This window comes from Echinops telfairi, unplaced genomic scaffold (assembly GCF_000313985.2).
Source record: "Echinops telfairi isolate 266 unplaced genomic scaffold, ASM31398v2 ScPeMD7_9;HRSCAF=40, whole genome shotgun sequence".
In the NCBI taxonomy this organism is placed as follows: domain Eukaryota; kingdom Metazoa; phylum Chordata; class Mammalia; order Afrosoricida; family Tenrecidae; genus Echinops; species Echinops telfairi.
Genome location: NW_022103906.1, coordinates 34,331,719 through 34,349,529, shown reverse-complemented (window position 1 = coordinate 34,349,529; position 17,811 = coordinate 34,331,719). Strand labels below are relative to the sequence as shown.

General features: G+C 42.2%; 1 pseudogene; it reads right to left on the bottom strand.

The window, feature by feature from the left end:
- Window positions 1–6,516: 6,516 nt before the first annotated feature.
- Window positions 6,517–6,615, bottom strand: LOC115868346 (annotated as a pseudogene).
- Between the last annotated feature and the right edge of the window lie 11,196 nt (window positions 6,616–17,811).

Sequence of the window (17,811 nt, the reverse complement as noted above, 5' to 3'; positions counted from 1 at the left end):
TGACAGCAACTGGTTACTTCTCTGTGGTCAGGAAGGAAAACAGTTAAGCTACCCAGGGAAGCGAGATGAAAAGTCAAGATGCCAAAAGCCAAACTCACTGCTATCAAGTTGATTCTGACTCATAGTGACCCGATAGCAGTGGTTCTCAACCTGTGGGTCGCAAACCCTTTGGGGGGGTGGAACGACCCTTTCACAGGGGTCGCCCGATTCATAACAGTAGCAAAATGACAGTGATGAAGTAGCCATGAAAATAACTTTATGGTTGGGGGTCACCACCACATGAGGAACTGTATTAAAGGTCGCAGCATTAGGAAGGTTGAGAACCACTGCCCTATAAGACAGGAATAGCTCTCCCTATGAGTTCCCGTTACAGGAGTAGAAAGCCATGCCTTTCTGCCTGAGAGGCAGAATAGCTGGTGGTTTTGAACAGCTGACCTTGCAGTTAGCAGCCCAATGTGCAACCACTATGCCACCAGGGCTCCTTCAGTTAAGTTACACAGAGAAGCAAGGTGAAAAGTCAGGATGGAGCACCTAATTTGGCCAGATCCAGGCTTGGAAGGTGGATTAGTGTTGCAAAAGGTTTTACAGAGAAGACTATTTGTATTAAAGCTTAAATTCTGAGCATCTCAGCATTTGCAGAAGGCTTTGTTTGACAGCGACAGCCCCCAAACCATTTGCAGAGTTCCTACATAGGCTAAGCCTCCGCTGCATTCCTTCTGAACATTCACCAAGGATGGGGACAATCTTGACCTCAGGCATACTGCACTGGAGAGTGGATTTACTACACCCCTCTCCAGCCAGCCGACAGGGGTGGTCAGTCTCACTTAGGGGTGTGAGTGGGTGTGTCCTTGAGGGAGATCACCAGTACAGGAGGTCACATAGTCATGAATCATGCCCTATCAGCCATTCTGTGACTGCCTTGGTCCAGAGGCCCTAGACCAATCTTGTGAACTCTTCTAACAAAGTGTATGTGTCCTAATCATGGCCCTGTTCCCATTTCTGCAGTCCCACCTGTAATATGATGTATTGATCTGCCATCACTCATGGACTTGTGACCATTTCCTTTGTTACATTTTTGAAACCAGAGTCTGGACTGTGAATCTTCAACTGACAGCCAGACCTTGTGCTAATGGTCTCCTTCATCCAAATGATGTATCTGTGTCTTTGTGTTGTCTTGGTCCCTTTTAGAACATGCTCTCCTTAAATTATATTTGAGACTGGAGTCTCTTTTGTACCCCAAACAAGTTGAATTTCAAAGGCTCAGGAATCACAGCCCCCCAAATTAACTAACACATATTAAACATGCCTGGCATTGTATTAAGTATCATTCATTTTAACCCATATGACACCCCCCACCCAAATTACTATAAGGAGAATTCTATTATTGTCTTTATTTTACAGTTTAGGACAGGGGTCCTCAAACTTTTTAAACAGGGGGCCAGTTCACTGTCCCTCAGACCCATTGGAGGGCCAGACTAGTTAAAAAAAAAAAAACTATGAACAATTTCCTATGCACACTGCACATATCTTATTTTGAAGTGAAAAAACAAATGGGGCAAAAACACCCGGCGGGCCGGATAAATGTCCTCAATGGGCCGAATGTGGCCCGCGGGCTGTAGTTTGAGGAAGCCTGGTTTAGGATATTGTGGCTTGGAAAAGTTAAATAATTTGCTAAGGTCCCATGGGTAGGGAGAAAAAGAAGTAGATTTAATGTGCAGCAAATCTAGTTCCAGCTCAAGGTTAAAGATTCTTTTTTTTTTTTTTTTTTTAAGGTTAAAGATTCTTAAGCACTAAAGTGTATTTTTATGATTATGAAATGTTTTCTTTATCCAAAAGTGTACAAAACCTAACATAACAAAGTCCCATGACCCCAACAACCACTTCCATCAAATTCCTATATTTTGCCTTGTTTGCTTAGATTTTCTTTTTTTAAAAGGAAAGAAAATAAATGATAGATTTCACTGAAGTCCCCTTGTGCTTTATCCTGAATGCATTCCTCTCCTTCTGAGGGAACACCTCTCCTGACTGTTTGCACATCTTTCTCAGGCTTTGTTTTATGCTATTAAAGCATTGGTATGTATGCATAAACCATTTACATGCATAACATTGTTTCACATGTTTTCAAACTTTATATAACTAGTGTCATTTTACAACTTGCATTTGCATTCAACAATATTTAAAAAGATTTTTATCTATAATGATTCTACATAGTTCTAAATTTATTTATCTAAAATATTATGTCATTAAGAATCATATAGCTCCTTTAACATATAGTAATGTATTCCATCATATGAATAATAGTTTTTGTCATTGTTGGCTAGTATCTCGTTGACACCCCCCCCCCCCCCCCGCCAGTTCATGGTCACCCTACGCAGGCAGAAGGGGTTCTGACCATAGGAAGAAGGTTGTGACCCGTAAGGTTTTAATTTTATTTTTTTTTGACCCGTAGGTTTTCATTGGCTGATTTTTCAAGTTGATCACCAGGCCTTTCTTTCCAGTCTTAATCTGGACGCTCAACTAAAAACCTGTTGAGCACCACAGCAACACGCAAGCGTTTGCGCACAGTTAGGTGGTAACTTTGCTTGTGACTCACAGTCAGGAAGGAGCTTCCACCGGGAAAGTGAGACTTCTGCCATTGTGTTGACATGCCGCAGTATGGTGTCATGTTGGTTCTGATCATATAGGCCTATGTACAACATCGCGTAACTCTGTATACTCACTCACCGACAGCCAGCCAAGTCCAACTCTATAGGACAAGGTAGAGCGGCCACTGTGGGTTTCCAAGACTAACTTTTTATGGGCGTAGAAAGCCTCATCATTCTCTCGCAGAGAAGCTGATGGTATCGAACTGATGACCTTGCGGTTACCAGCTCAATGAATAACCTGTGCATCACCAGGGTCCCTAACACTGTATAATGCACTGGTATTAATGATCTACCTTAGAAAAAGGTTTTGTTACTCTAGATGATGATTCAGTGAACTTTACTAAGCCTGTCCTTTTTTTGTGCTCCTGTAAGAATTTTGAGCGGAAGACAAGCATCCTTTAAGCTTCATGGTATCTTGTTAAATTGCACTTCCCAGGAGTTGTTGACTCGGTAGAATGCTATCAGAGATAATTCTGTTGATTCATATCCTCCCAATACTTTCTAACTGATTTGACGCTGTCCCTTGATTGTGTATCAGTCTCTTTCTTAGAGGCTTGCCCAAATGTGTCTTTGATGGAAGTCACTGTCCTGGGGATGGTACCAAAGCAAATAAACCAAACTCACTGCCAAGAGTCAATGCTGACTCATAGTGACCCCCTGTGAGTTTCTGAGATGGTAACTGTTCACGGGAGAAGGCCCAGTCTTTCTCCCATGGAGCTACTGGTATTTCAAATTGCTGACTATGTGGCTTGCAGCCAATGCATAACCGCTCCACCACCAGGGCTAGTGCAAAGACATGAGTCAGGCCATATCAGTCTCCCTCAAAGTGCCTCGGTTGGAAGGCCCTGGGAGCAATCTTGTAACCCCTTCTATTTAATGACGTACGTGTCCCAGTCATGGTCCCGTTCCTGCCTCTGTTGTCCCACCTGAAATTGTAATGGACTGATCCACCACCCATCATGCTTTGGTGATAGTTTCCTTTGTGCCCTTCACCCATGCCCCATTTATTTTGCTGCCCAATTGTGAATCCTCTGACTCAATTTTAACCTTGTGCTGGTGGCCTCCCTCATCTAGATGATGTGACTTTGTCTTTGTGTAGTCTTTATCTTTTAAGACTTAATGATCTCTTTCAACTATATTTGAGATGAGGTCTCTTTTGGACCCCAACACAAGCTTAACCACTACACTCAAAGAGGGGAAATCACTAGGGAGCCTCAGAGATATTAAAAGAATAACAAGGAAGTACTATGAGCAACTCTCCCAAAGCTAACAAACTACTGCCTGCAAGCTAATTCATAGAGACCTTATAGGATAGAACAGAACTGCTCCTTCGGACTTCTGAGGCTGTAAATCTTTTACGGAAACAAAGAGAGTTATCTTATTGTTTGAACCAGCCAGCACTGAGCCACCAGGAACAACTATACACATGCAATTGATAATTTAGAAAAAAAATCCATGAAAACCACAGATTGAAGAGACAGATAACCCCCAAACCCTATCTCTATTTTCAAAATTTAGTTCCTATTTTAAAATATTCAAGTAGTTTTTGGGGGGAGTGATGGAATTATTATGTATTCCAATTGTTGTGGTGGTTACATGAATCTATAGATGTATGAAAACTCAAAACTCTATACAAACATCCTACAAGTCTATTTTGTTCTGTTCATGTTTTAAATTTTAAAAAATCCAAATAAATCCATATGAAAGTGATCTAAGTAAACAAGGAAATTCCAAGAAGCAAATAAACACAAACTGAAAGATGTTCTATTTCCTAAAAAAGGGAATGCAATTAAAACACGAAGAGTGGCCCTTCCTCCTCCTCCTGGGAGTGCTGCAGCTCTCCGCTGTCTCCACAGCATCTTCTCATCAGAGTTGCACGATCATGAAATCCCTGGCTACAAAGCAAAAGCAGAATTGCCCCATTTTCCAATGGATCGAAATGAAAACTGGTGATAAGATCTGGTACAACTCCATGAGAAGGCCTTGACAAAGAACCAAGGTGGGTCTGTAAAGAGTCACCCAGGAGATGGCACACAGCATTCTGTCCTACCGAGATGTTGCCCCATCTGCTCATCTGAATGTACATTGGCAAATATCTGGTTTCTTCCTTGGTTTCGATGCTTCCGCATTAAGATGTTGACAACTAATAAATATATGAGATCTTTGGTTGGAAGACAGATAGAATAATTAAATAAAATAATAATAAGGAGCTATTTCAAATGCAGTTTGTTTGTGTAAACCATTTAATTAGGAGCTAATCCAGACATCATATCGTTCCATAGTTCAATTACATCAAACAGTATTGTACAACTGTTAGTATAATCCATTTCAAAACCCTTTCTTCCTTCTTGAACGCCTTGATATCAGCCCCGCCATGTCCCTGACCTCCGCACTGTACCCACTGGGGACCCTTATTCTGGATGTTTCCTCTATAGGCTCATCAATTCTGGGTTTTCATATACCAAAAAGCAGACAAACACATAACAAAGAGTCAGGAAGGCTACCCATGAGGACAAGAAACATCAGAACTAAACCCCATTATGAAAAAAAAAGACACAGAAAAAATTGAAAACCAGATCTAGCCCCAAGTGTATCAGAGCCGAAGCAATCCACTCAAGGCATTCTGCCTAAGGGCAAGATCTACACCCATGGTTAATGATCAGAAAACATTCAATGGAGGCTTAATACACCTGGGGATTCTGCAAGTGGATTTTGGGCTGTCACTTCAGGCTGCTAACCTCAAGGTCAGCAGTCCAAACCCACCAGCTACGCCCTAGGAGAAAGACTAGGCTTTCTGTTTTCATCAAGAGTCTATGATGCTCACCTTCCCGACACAACTGCTGAAGACAGAGCGGGTGAATAAGAAAATGTGGTGAAGAAAGCTGATGGTGCCCGGCTATCAAAAGATATAGTGTCTGGGGTCTTAAAAGCTTGAAGGTAAACAAGCGGCCATCTAGCTCAGAAGCAACAAAGCCCACATGGAACAACATATCAGCCTGTGTGATCACAAAGTTTTGAAGGGATCACTGAAGACAAATGGGTGCATAAGCAAATGTGGCGAAGAAAGCTGATGGTGCCTGGCTATCAAAAAGTATAGCATCTGGGGTCTTAAAGGCTTGAAGGTAATCAAGCGGCCATCAAGCTCAGAAGCAACAAAGGCCACATGGAAGAAGCACACCAGCCTATGCAACCACGAGGTGTCAAAGGGGTCAGGTATAAGGCATCATCAGAACAAAAAATCTTACCATAGTGAATGATGGGGGGAGTGTGGAGTGGAGATCCAAAGCCCATTAGTAGATCCCCTTGCAGAGGGGTCTCGGGGAGGAGATGAGCCAGTCAGGGTGCGATATAACAACGATGAAAAATACAACTTTCCTCTAGTTCCTAAATGTTTCCTCCCCGCTCCCACTACCATGACTCGAATTCGACCTTGCAAGTCTGGCTAGACCAGAGGATGTACACTGGTACAAATAGGAACTGAAAATCCAGGGAATCCAGGGCGGGTGAGCCCTACAGGACCAGTGGTGTAAGTGGCGAAACAGGGAGGGTAGAGGGAGAGTGGGTAGGAAAGAGGGAACCGATTACAAGGAACTATATGTGACCTCCCTGGGGGATGGACAACAGAAAAGTGGGTGAAGGGAGACGTCGACAGGGCAAGATATGACAAAATAACAATTTATAAACTATCAAGGGCTCATGAGGGAGGGGAAAACTGGGAGGGAGGGGAAAAATGAGGACCTAATGCCGGGGGTTTAAGTGGAGAGAAAATATTTTGAGAATGATGAGGACAATGAATGTACAAATGCTCTTTACACAATTGATATGTGTATGGATTGTGATGAGTTGTATGAGCCCCTAATAAAATTATTTTAAAAATATGGAATGTTTCATGAATTTGCACATCCTAGGAGCTATGCTAATCTTCTCTGCATTGTTCCAAGTTTAATGTACATGCTGTCGAAGTCAGCACGGGTTCTGCTCTCATTATTTCCTTCCTTCTGATTGTCTTGGGTTTTCCTTTTTATTTTCTAATTTTTTAAGATAAAAGAATAGAATGTTGATTTGAGAGCTACTTTCCAAATATAAGTATTTAACATTATGTATTTCACTTTAACAGCCCTGCTGTTAGCTGCATCCTACAAAGCGGGGAGTCTTTATGTTTTTCATTTCACTGTAAGTTTTCTTTTCCATTGAAACTTCCTCTTTGACCCAGGAAATATATAGAAGCGTGTTTTAAAATTTCCAAGGGGTTTGGAGGTTTTCCAGTTGTCTTTCGAAAAGTTAACTCCAGTTATTGAGTGTTCATTTAATTCCATTATGGTCAGGCAACATACTTTGTATAACTTCAAGTCTATCAGATTTATGAAAGTTTGTTTTATGACTCTGACTGTAATCTTTTTTAGTGAAAGTTCCATGTGCATTTGAGAAGAATTTATATTCTGTTCTTATTGAATAGAGTGTTCTGTAAATGTCAGTTGGATCCAGTTGATAGATGGTAGGGTTCAGGTCTTCTATACATGTGCTTATTTATTGTCTGCTTATTCTATTAATTACTGAGAAAAGAATGTTGAAATATCCAGTGATAATTGTGGATTTTCCCATTTCTACTTTTAATTCCATCTGTTTTTGCCTCATGTATTTTGAAGTTCTTTTTTAAGTGTAAACATAGTTACAACAGTCATGTCTTCTTGGTGAATTAATTCATGTATTATTATGTATCTTTATCCTAGGAAATGTTCTTGCTCTGAATTCTTTCATCTAAGATAAACATATGAGGATCCCGAGTGGCATAGCAGAGCCCGGGGCACAGTGATTACACCGTTGGGGGGCCATCTGGAAGGTCAGCATTTTGAAATCACCGGCTGTTCTGAGGGAGAAACAAGAGGGTTTCTACTCCCACAAACCCGGACAGTCTGGAAAACCCCCTGGGACTGGAAACTAATGCCTAAAGCCATTTGGAGCAGGTATCTTTTCAAGTGAGAAAGCTTTGATTATCAATCCAAATTCTTAGCTTCTGTAGGTTTTATTTCTTTTTGTGTCAATTGTAGTAATTCAGATGTTCCTAGAATATTATTCATTTCATTAGCATGTTCAAATACATAATATTATTCATAGTTTTAAAAATCTGTTTTAGTAGAGACTATATTTTTTATTCTGTTATTGCCTGTTAGGGTATCTTTTCCTTTCTTATTAATAATTTTAAATTAAAATTTATAATTAATAGTTATAAATATGATAAACATAATAGTATAAAATGATAAAACTAAAATTTATTTAATTTTATAATTATTTAATAATTAATAATTTCCCTTTATTTTTTATTAATCATTTTATTGGGGGCTCTTACAAATCTTATAACAATCCTTCATTTAATAGTATTAAGCACACTTGTACATATGTTGCCATCAACATTTCCAAAGCAATTCTTTCTACTTGAGTCTTTTCCTTTTTTATTGGTCAGGATTTTGAGAAACTTGTCCCGCTTTATTAATTTCCATCCAAAAGGATCATTATTTTACATTGAGTCTTTCTACTGTTCCTTTATTTTTGTTTCCTTTATGTCTACTCTTTTTTTAAAAGTTTTATCTTGATTTGAAATAATTTATGTACATAAATAAAAGAGTTAAATAGTTCTATACAACAGCATTTCTTTACTCCCCACTTCTCATATCCCTTTCTTTTAAGGCAGTCTCTTTGATGGATTTTTGATCTTTGCCTCTATATTTTAAAATAATATTCTTATATTCATATTCCTGCTTATTTTTATTTACACATTATTTATTGACATCCTTCTATGAACAAGGTTTTCGCCCTTTAGCCCCTCTTCCCCACAACCACATACCTTTTTGTCCCCTAAACCCTCTGTGTTAGGCCGGGTTGACTTGAGAAACTAATCCAGTGACTCTCAATGTGTGTGAGAAAGAGATTTATATCAAGGAGTAATTATATAGCAAGAACACATCCCAACCCAGTCCAACTCAAGTCCGTGAGTCTGATACTAGTCCATAAATCCCTCTTCAGACTCACTCAGCATATGCAGTGATGCAGAAAGCAGGAAGATCCCCGGCTGGCGATTAACAAGTCCTGTGGATCCAAGGCATGGCAGCGCTCTGGCAGCTCTCAGGGTGTCCAGCTAGCAGGAAAGTCCAGGTAGAGCCACGGGAGGTTCTCAGGGCCCGTCTTATGAGAAAGTCATGCCCACAGGAAGGGCCAATTAAGCTGTGACCTGATTGACAGGTTGAATACACTTGGAATGCCCCTACACGTTTATAGATCTTCAAGTTGACATAAAACTATGTTACTGCAACACCCTCCAATCCCATAACTTATAGTTCGGACAATATTACATATTTATATTACTATGACTATCTTAACAATGGTCGCAGCTGAGTCATATGGCATACTAGAGTTGTTTTCTCCTGCACAGCTTTTTACTTTTTCTAGAATTCATGACTTTCTGCCTTTTTCCTCTGTCTGCCACTCGATCATTCCGTGGCGGTTTACGTGTTGCCATGACGCTGGAAGCTATGCACTGGAAGTTTGAAACACCTCGTCCTGGTTGGGTGTCGGTGGAGCATGTAGACTATGACAGACTAGGAAGAACATTGTCCACCAAAGTGCTGATTCACAGTCAGCTCCACGGCACTGAGTGTGATTTTGTTTTTTTGGCGTGCTGACAGGAAGGCGCTGAAAATACCGTGGCTGCAACACAGGATCCAAGCTTACCACTGACTGTGAAGATGGTGCAGCATCAGACAGCGTTTCATTGTGTCGGGAGTGAAATCGACTCAATAGTAACTATATCCTTGCTATTCATTCAGCCGCAGTTATGTAAATGTTCTCTCAGGAGACCAAGTATTAGGTGGTCTATCAATTTCATCTTTTTTGAGGCTATCTATATCTATATCTATATATTTTTTCCCCGGTGAATTCTCCTTTGTTCCACTTTGGATTGTTTGCTTTCTACACTCTCGACACAGCCATTATCCGGATCTTGCTTCATCATGATCCTAGGAATTCCCTTCATCTCTGTCCAAGTTTGGCTTCCTGTGTCCCACAGCTTCTTCCTTCTTGGTTTGCTGCTCGGCGTGCTTCTCTCTCTCTCTCTCAGTGGAGCACACCCTCAGTACTTTCCTGAGGAAGGGTGCTTAGGAGATACGTTTCATTCCTTGTACATCTAGCTGGTTCTTTCCCTAGTCACACGTTTGATGACTGCTGTGACTGAATGTGGAATTTTAGGTGGGAAATACTTTTTCTGTGGAATTTCAAAGGCATTGCTTCCCAATCTTCTAGCTGTCATTCCTGCTTTTGGGAAATCTGAATCCTGATCCTGTAAATGGGAACTTTTTCTGACCCCCTTGTCTGGAAGCTTGTGGGATTATTATTCTTCCCAATGTTTTTATTGCATAAAAGTAAATATAACAAAACATTTGTGATTTCAGCCATTTGTATGTGTATAATTTAGTGATAGTAATCACATTCATCATACAATTAGTTAAACATTACATTGTTCCTAACTTTCATCATCCTTGACAGGAATCCGGTGTCCTTTAGGCAGGAACCCTCAGGTCTCTTCTGTATCCCTCGTGTCCTAAAGAAGCCTGGAATACACCCCGAAGTTGTAATCCAAACTGAAGACCCAAATCCATGGCCATTACCACCAAGCGCTCAGGTCCTCCTCCCTTTCAGCAAGAAACGCTGTATCATCCGCATATGAACTTGCTAATGGGATTTCCTCCGATGGCCTCCTTCTTCATAGGGTGGGGTAAAGACCAGTCTCGTGCACCCTTTGAGGGACTTCTGTCCTATTGGGTCACTGTGGGTTACAATGGACTGGATGGCACTCATGAACAACAATGTCCTCCAAGTTCATGAAGGTGTCTTGATGTTCATCCTTTGTGCCGGGCATGAGGGAAGTCCTAATTTGCGAACTTGTATTTTTTTCGAATCTGGTAACTGTTAAACTTTTATTTATTTTCTGATTTTTTTCCTGTCTTAAAAATGGTTTAGGCTCACTCCCCACGAGACAGCCCTGTTGAGAAGACACATGGAACTATGCCCCAAAAAATTGCTCAACAGTTTTATCGGCATATAATTCACATATCATACAATTCAATAGTTCAATCACATCAAGAAGAGTTGTAGAATCATTACCACAATCCATTTTAGAACATTTTCTTCATTCTTGTACTCATCGTTATCCGCTCCCCATTTCCCCCAACCTCCACTGACACCTCCCCTTTAAAACTTAGTTTTGGATGAATTCCTCTTCTCAGTTTCCCCTGAAGTTTGTTTCCAGAACTCCTATGATTTGAATATCGTCATTGCCGTCATTGTTAGGTGCCATGGAATTGGTTCTGATTCATAGCGGCTCTGTCTACGCACAGCCTAACGAAACACCACCCGGTGCTGTGCTCGCCTCAACACTGATTTTTTGCTTAAGCCCATCGTTGCAGCCACCGTGTCAGTCCATCTCTTCAAGAGCCGCCTTCTTTTTGATGCCCTCCACTCTACCAAGCATGGTGTCCTTCTTAGTGACCGTTCTCTCCTGATAACATCCGAAGTCTTGTCATCATTGCCTCTCAGGAGCATTCCGGCCTCACTTCTTCTAAGACAGACTTGGTTATTCTTTTGGTAGCCCACGGCACTTTCAATAGTCTTCCCCAACACTGCAGTTTCGTTTCTTTGGTCGTCCTTAGTCAATGTTCAATTTTCACATGCATATGAGGTTTTTGATGGAAAAACACGATGGCTTGAGTCAGGTGCACTTTAGTCCTCAAAGTAACATTCATGCTTTTCAACACTTTAAAGAGGTCTCGTGTAGCAGATTTACCCAATGCAATCCCTCATTCGTTCTCTTGAGTGCTGCTTCCACGAGCATTTGATTGTGGATCCAAGCAAGATGAAATCCTTGACAGCTTCCATCTTTCCTCCGTTTGCCATGATGTTACCTCCTGGCCCAGCTGTGAGGATCTGGGTTTCTTCATATTGGTTGTCATCCATAGTGAAGACGCCAACCCTCGATCTTTATCAGTCAGTGCCTCAGGCCCTCCTCACTTTCACAAGAAAGGCTGGATCATCCGCATATCGCAGCTTGCTAATAAGCCTTCTTTCCATCTCCTTCATAGAACCCAATTTCTCTGATGATTTGCTCAGCATACAGATTAAATAAGTTGGTGAGAGGATATAACCCTGATGCACACTGTTCCTGATTGTAAACCACACAGTGTTCCCTTGTTCTCACAACTGCCTCTTGATCATGTACAGGTTCCGCATGAACACAATGAAGCATTCTGGAATTCCCATTATTCTCAAGCCTCTTCACAGTTTGTTATGATCCAAACAGTCAAATCCCTTTGTATAGTCAATGAAACACAAGTAAACATCTTTCTGGTGTTTTCTGCTTTCAGCCAAGGCCCATCTGACATCTGCAATGATATCTTTTTTTCCACGCCCTCTTCTAAATTCGGCCTGCCAATGTATGGCCTGTCAATGTATGGCTGCAACCATTGTTGAAGGATCTTCAGAAAAATTTACTTGCATGTGTTATCAGTATGGTTCTATAATTTACACATTATATTGGGTCATCTTTCTTTGGAATGAGTACAAATTTGAATGTTGCTCCCCTCCTGCCCCCCAAACTAGTTTTCCAAAAACTTTTCAATCTTTTATCTCTTGTTTTACAAGTCTTTATCTTTTTGGTTTTCTTTATAGGTAAAATATGTGCTATATCTTCAAATCAGGAGCCATGATAGTGCTGTTGGCTAAGTGTTGGCTGCTGCCAACTACCTGCTTGGTGGTTCAAAGCCGCCAGCTGCTCTGCGGGAGAAAGAGGAGCCTGCTCCTGTAAAGATGAACAAACTCCATATAGTATTGCTATAAGTTGGAAATGAGCTAAGGGCAGTAGGGTAGATTTATATGATCAGAGATAGCTTTTATGCATTTATAAGTCAGAGAAATGGAAACCACAGCAGATATTTCAAGTAGGAAAGGTGCTAGCAAATATATTGGAAAGCCCATGAGAAGTGTGCCTCTAACGTGAGATGCACTACTTCAGCTGTGGCCTACTCTAGCTGCCGATGTCAGGAAAGTGGAGGGAGTCTCTTCTAATATCACGCTTGTCCTACAGCCCCGAGGAGGATGACTGGCAGGGGAATGGAGCCAGGCCAGACTTGAATGAACTATGCCTGGCAAAGCCTCACCGAGAGGACAAAAGGACTTCAATCTCTTACCTCTCTTCCCAATCTCTGATGTACAGAAACATTTCGAAAGTAGGGAGAAAGCAGATAGAAAGAAAATTTAAAATATTTAACATTTTTAAATGTTTAAAAAACCCCAAACATGACCACTTTCTCCATTTTCTTCTAGAACTCCGTGAGACATCGGCTCAAGCCCATCTACCTTTATGTTTCTGGTATTTTCCCCTTTTGCACTGCATTTTGGATGAATTTTTTTTAACCATCTTTAATGCATCAACTTTTCTCTTTGACCATTCTTAGTCTAGCATTTAATCTGAATTTTGAGGCCTTTAAAAAACCTATGTTTTCAAAAAATAAATAAAAGAAATAAAAAAACCTGTTTTCAATGACTATGTTTTGTTCCCCAGATTTTCAGTTGATTCTTTTTATGCCCACTTGCTCTTGCTCCACTTTTACTTATTTATTTTTATAACAATGGCATTGTAAGTATATAGTATGCCTAAGCACACTAGAATCTTTTCTGTCCTGTTCTAAAAAAAATGGTATCAAGTGGAATGAATTTGCTTATTGATTGTTCTATGATTCCTATATTGCTGATGATGATCAAGGATTGCAGTCTGTCTTCAATAAGGATTACAACTCAATGTAAAGAAAGCAACAATCCTTACAACTAGACCAATAGGTAACATCATGTTGAATGTAGAACAGACTGAAGTTGCCAGGGATTTCATCTCGCTTGCATTCACACTCAGTGCTCATGGAAACAGCAGTCCCAAGAACAAAGGAGGCATCGCATTGGGCAAATCTGATACACAAGATTTCTTTAAAGTTTTGAAACGCAAGGAGGTTCCTTTGCAGACTACGGTGTGTCTGATTCAAGCCATAGTATTTTCAGTGGCTTCTTAGGCATGTGAAAGTTGGACATTGAATAAGGAAAGCTGAAGAAGAATTGATGCGTTTGAACCATGGGGCTGGCAAAGAATATTGGATCAGGGCCTGCTGAAAAAACAAAATAGATCTGTGTTGGAAGAAGTGCAGCCAGAATGTTCCTTAGAGCCAAGGATGATGAGACTTCACCACATCCACTTTGGACAGACCAGTCCCTGGAAAAGCCATCGTGCCGAGTACAGTAGAAAGAGAGCAAAACAGAAGTCATCCATTTATGAGATGGACTGACCCAGTCACTGCAACGATGGGTTTGGGCCTGACAATAATTGTGAGCATGGTGTGGGAACAGGCTAGGTTTTGTGCTGTTGTGCGTAGCGTTGCTAAGAGTTGGAATCGACTGGATGGAATCTAACAACACGGACTACTAACCACAGGGTTGGTGGTTCGACCCTATCTTTGTGTCCGGGGTGGGGGCGGGGGAGTCGAGGTTTCTGCTCCGGTAAGTATTTACAAACCCTCTAAACTGTCCTGTGCAGGGTTACCGAGGGTCAGAGTCAACTCAATGGCACTGGGTTTGCATTTTGATTGATTTTACCATCTTTCTTACCAGATTTCGTCCATTTAAAAATTGTGGTTTGTAGTTTCACTTTGGATGGTGGATTTCTGCCCCCCTATTTGCTTTGCTTTTGTTTTTTCTCACCTCTTCCCTAATAAGCAGTTTATAGTTTTGTGGTTGCCTCCACCCCATCTCCCAAGCCCCCATTCCAGAACAAGGTTTCATAGTGTCGCTTCCCAGGTCCTGCTTCTGTGCCAGAATAATGTCTATTCAGAGGTGGGACCAGTAGGTGGCTTGGCTCAGTTCCTCATTGTGAAGCTATGCTCTGTCCCCCCCCTCTAGCCCCACCCCTTACCTCGTCCTATTCTATTCTGGCTCACAGAGAGCTGACTGGCAGTGACAGCCTTTCCTTCCATCTCTTTTTTTTGTAAGTAGGGAAGCCATATTCAAGCTCCTGGCTTCAAATTGTGAAGCTCTCTGTACTGCTCTGTCTCTCAGGAGAACATCTGTAAAAAAAATATTTCTACTGTAATATAACCTATACAAAAAAGTACACACACCCTAAAGGAATATCTAGATGAATTTTCCTGTGAATAGTCCTGTGTAATAAGCACCCGGATCAAGAGTAAGAACTTGTCCGTCTGGTAGAAGCCCCATGGTGTTTTCCCAAGTGACTGCCCTTTGAGAGGCAAGCACATGCTGTCACTCACAACAAAAGAGGTCTTCTAGTCTCCAGTCACTTGGGGAGCTTAGCTCTTGGCTAGCAGAAGCCTAGTCCTAGCCCCACTCACTGATGTCAGCTTCTGGTCACTTCTGATGCCCAGAGATACTCACCTGGTTGGTTGGGTTATCTTTGAAAATGTTTTATTCATTCATCGCTGTTTTGTGTTTGGAGAAAAGAACTCAATGTGCCTTCTTAACTGGCTGGAAGTTCAGCAGAACCTGTTCAGAGAGCTGTCACTAGTTCTGACGGGGGCCAAGGCAAGGGTAGAGGAAGGTAGACTGGGCTCAGCTGATGACATTTGTACTTTTTATGAACAAACTCAGACTTTGTCCTCTAGGTAGTGGATAGGTAAAACAGAAAGTCATGTGCACCAGTGAAATGATTTTGCTTACAGTTAAGAACTATTTATCTGGCGAAGCAAGGGAGGATTGAATGAAGAAGAGTCAGATGAAGTACATTAGAGCTTAAATTATGAGCACTAGGTTTGCAGACAGATGTGGATGGCAGTGAAAGCCTCAAATCCATTTGCAGAGTCCCTAAATGGATTAAGCCTCCACGGAATTCCCTCTGACCATTAACCAGGATTGGGAAAAGTCCTGCCCTCAAGAAAAAGTACATTGGCAAGTGGATTACCACCCTCCCCAACCAGCTCAGGGAGAGGCAGTTTCCCTTAAGGGCTTACCTGGTGTGTCCTTCATTGCCATACGAGGGCCGCACAGTCACGAGTCAGGCCCTGACTGCCTTGGTTGGAAGGACCTGGACCATTATCTTCTGTTCAATATAATGTATATGTCCCAATCATGGTCCCCTTCCCATTTCTATAGTCCCACCTGCAACTGCGATGTACTGATCTGCCACCAATCATGCTTCGGTGACAGTTTCCCTTATCCTCCCATGGCCTATTCAAGCCTCGGATTCTCTGCAAACCTGGGAGGGCCATTACCACCTCATGCTAATGGTCTCCCTCATCTGGATGATGTGTCATGGTCTCCTCCTTGTCCTGTTTGAGATTTAATAGATGTCTTCCTAAAATTATACTTGCGATGCGGGGTTTTTTTTTTTTACAACAACAAAAAGTCAGGGTTACTGGTTTGGAGGGAGCCTCAGTGAGACATCTGGGTGAGACTGGCAAGGACCCACGAGGGTAGCAGTACAGGGCTGGAGAGACCGTCAGAATGAATTTGGAAGAGCAGTAGAAGGAGGCGAGCTGGATATCCAGGTTGAATTTCAGAAAATTCATGAAAGGTGGTACGGTTGGAAGAGCTAGGAGACATGGGAAGGCGTTCGTTTTATTTGACAGTTTTGTCAGTGACTGGCTCTGCATGTCCTCTTCCATGGTTCTGGTCTCAGCCTCACCTGACGGATGTCTGCTGAGTCTCTGTTGCTGAGGGTGGGGGCCTGGGGAACTAGGGATATGGTAGGAATTAACTAGGAGATAGGGCCAACCCCAGACTGGGGCTCTTTGGAGTGGGTATCCGGATCTCAGTGCATGGAAAATGCCAGTCCTCAGATTGGGGTTTCCTGCCTGCTGGGTATGGGGGTACTCAGATTCCACCGGAATCTTTGGCCCTTTTGAAAAACTAGGAAAGGAGGCAGAGAGGCAAATGCATCAGAATTAAATGAGACACAGAGCAAGACAAACAGCCAGATTTTAGAATGGAATTCCAGGGGTGGGGGGTGCGGCACAAAGTCTCGTTTATTTCCTGTCTTCTGGTTGATCAGAATGGAACCCTTTCTCTTTGCCTCAGAGTCCCTGGATGTGGCACGTGATTAAGCTCTGGGCCATTACATGAAGAGTTGGTGGTTCAAAACCCTTCCGAGGGGCCTTGGAAGAAGGACCCCATGATGATCTGCTTTGGCGAGGTCCCAGCCCTGGACACCCTGTGGGGCAGCTCTACTCTGCACACACGGAGCTGCCAGGAGTCGGAATCAACCAATGGCAACCAACAAACCACCACCACCACTCCTTGATTCGTCTGTCTCTAAAGGCAAACCCAACGTACGTCCATTGACTCCCAGTGACCCTACAGGACAGGGTAGAACGGCCCCTGAGTTTCCAAGACGGTAACTTTTTCTGGGACTAGAAAGTCTGTTGCTTTTAAATTGCTGATCTTGCTGTTAGCAGCCGAACCCATAACCACTATGCCCCTGGGCTCCTACAGAAAGTATTACAGCGAACAAAATTCTGTGATTCCCAGAGAAAGGAGGTCAAGGGGGGCTGCTTTTTCTTACCTTTCTCTCTCTCCACCTACCACATTTCTCCTTGACCTTTAAACCCTCTTCAACTCTCTGAGCCAGACTAGATGTTGGAGTTCTCCTGGGGTCAGGCTGTCATATAACTTAGTAGCTGTCTGAATAGGTTCTAGAAGTGCCTCACTGAACTTGAGGTTTCTGGAGGCGACACCTTAGGCCCTAGTTGACCCTAGGCAAGTTCAAGACGTGAACGTGGAGGAGAAGCTGAACTCCATCATTTCACTTCTCAAGGCTTCCCCCTAGGCTCGTAGGGACACAGTGTTACTGGCACTGTGCTTATTCTTTTGGGTCCCGTGCATATTCTTTTTGCTTGTTTTAGGTGCAAAGAGCTGACTAGGCTGTTACAAGCACACTAGCCTGTGTGATCACGAGCTGACAAAGGGATCAGTTATCAGGCATCAAAGAACAAAAAATCATATCATTGTGTGCTCACCTCCATGATATGATCGCTGAAGACAAACAGGTGCATAAGCAAATGTGGTGAAGAAAGCTGATGGTGCCTGGCTATCAAAAGATATAGCATCTGGGGTCTTAAAGGCTTGAAGG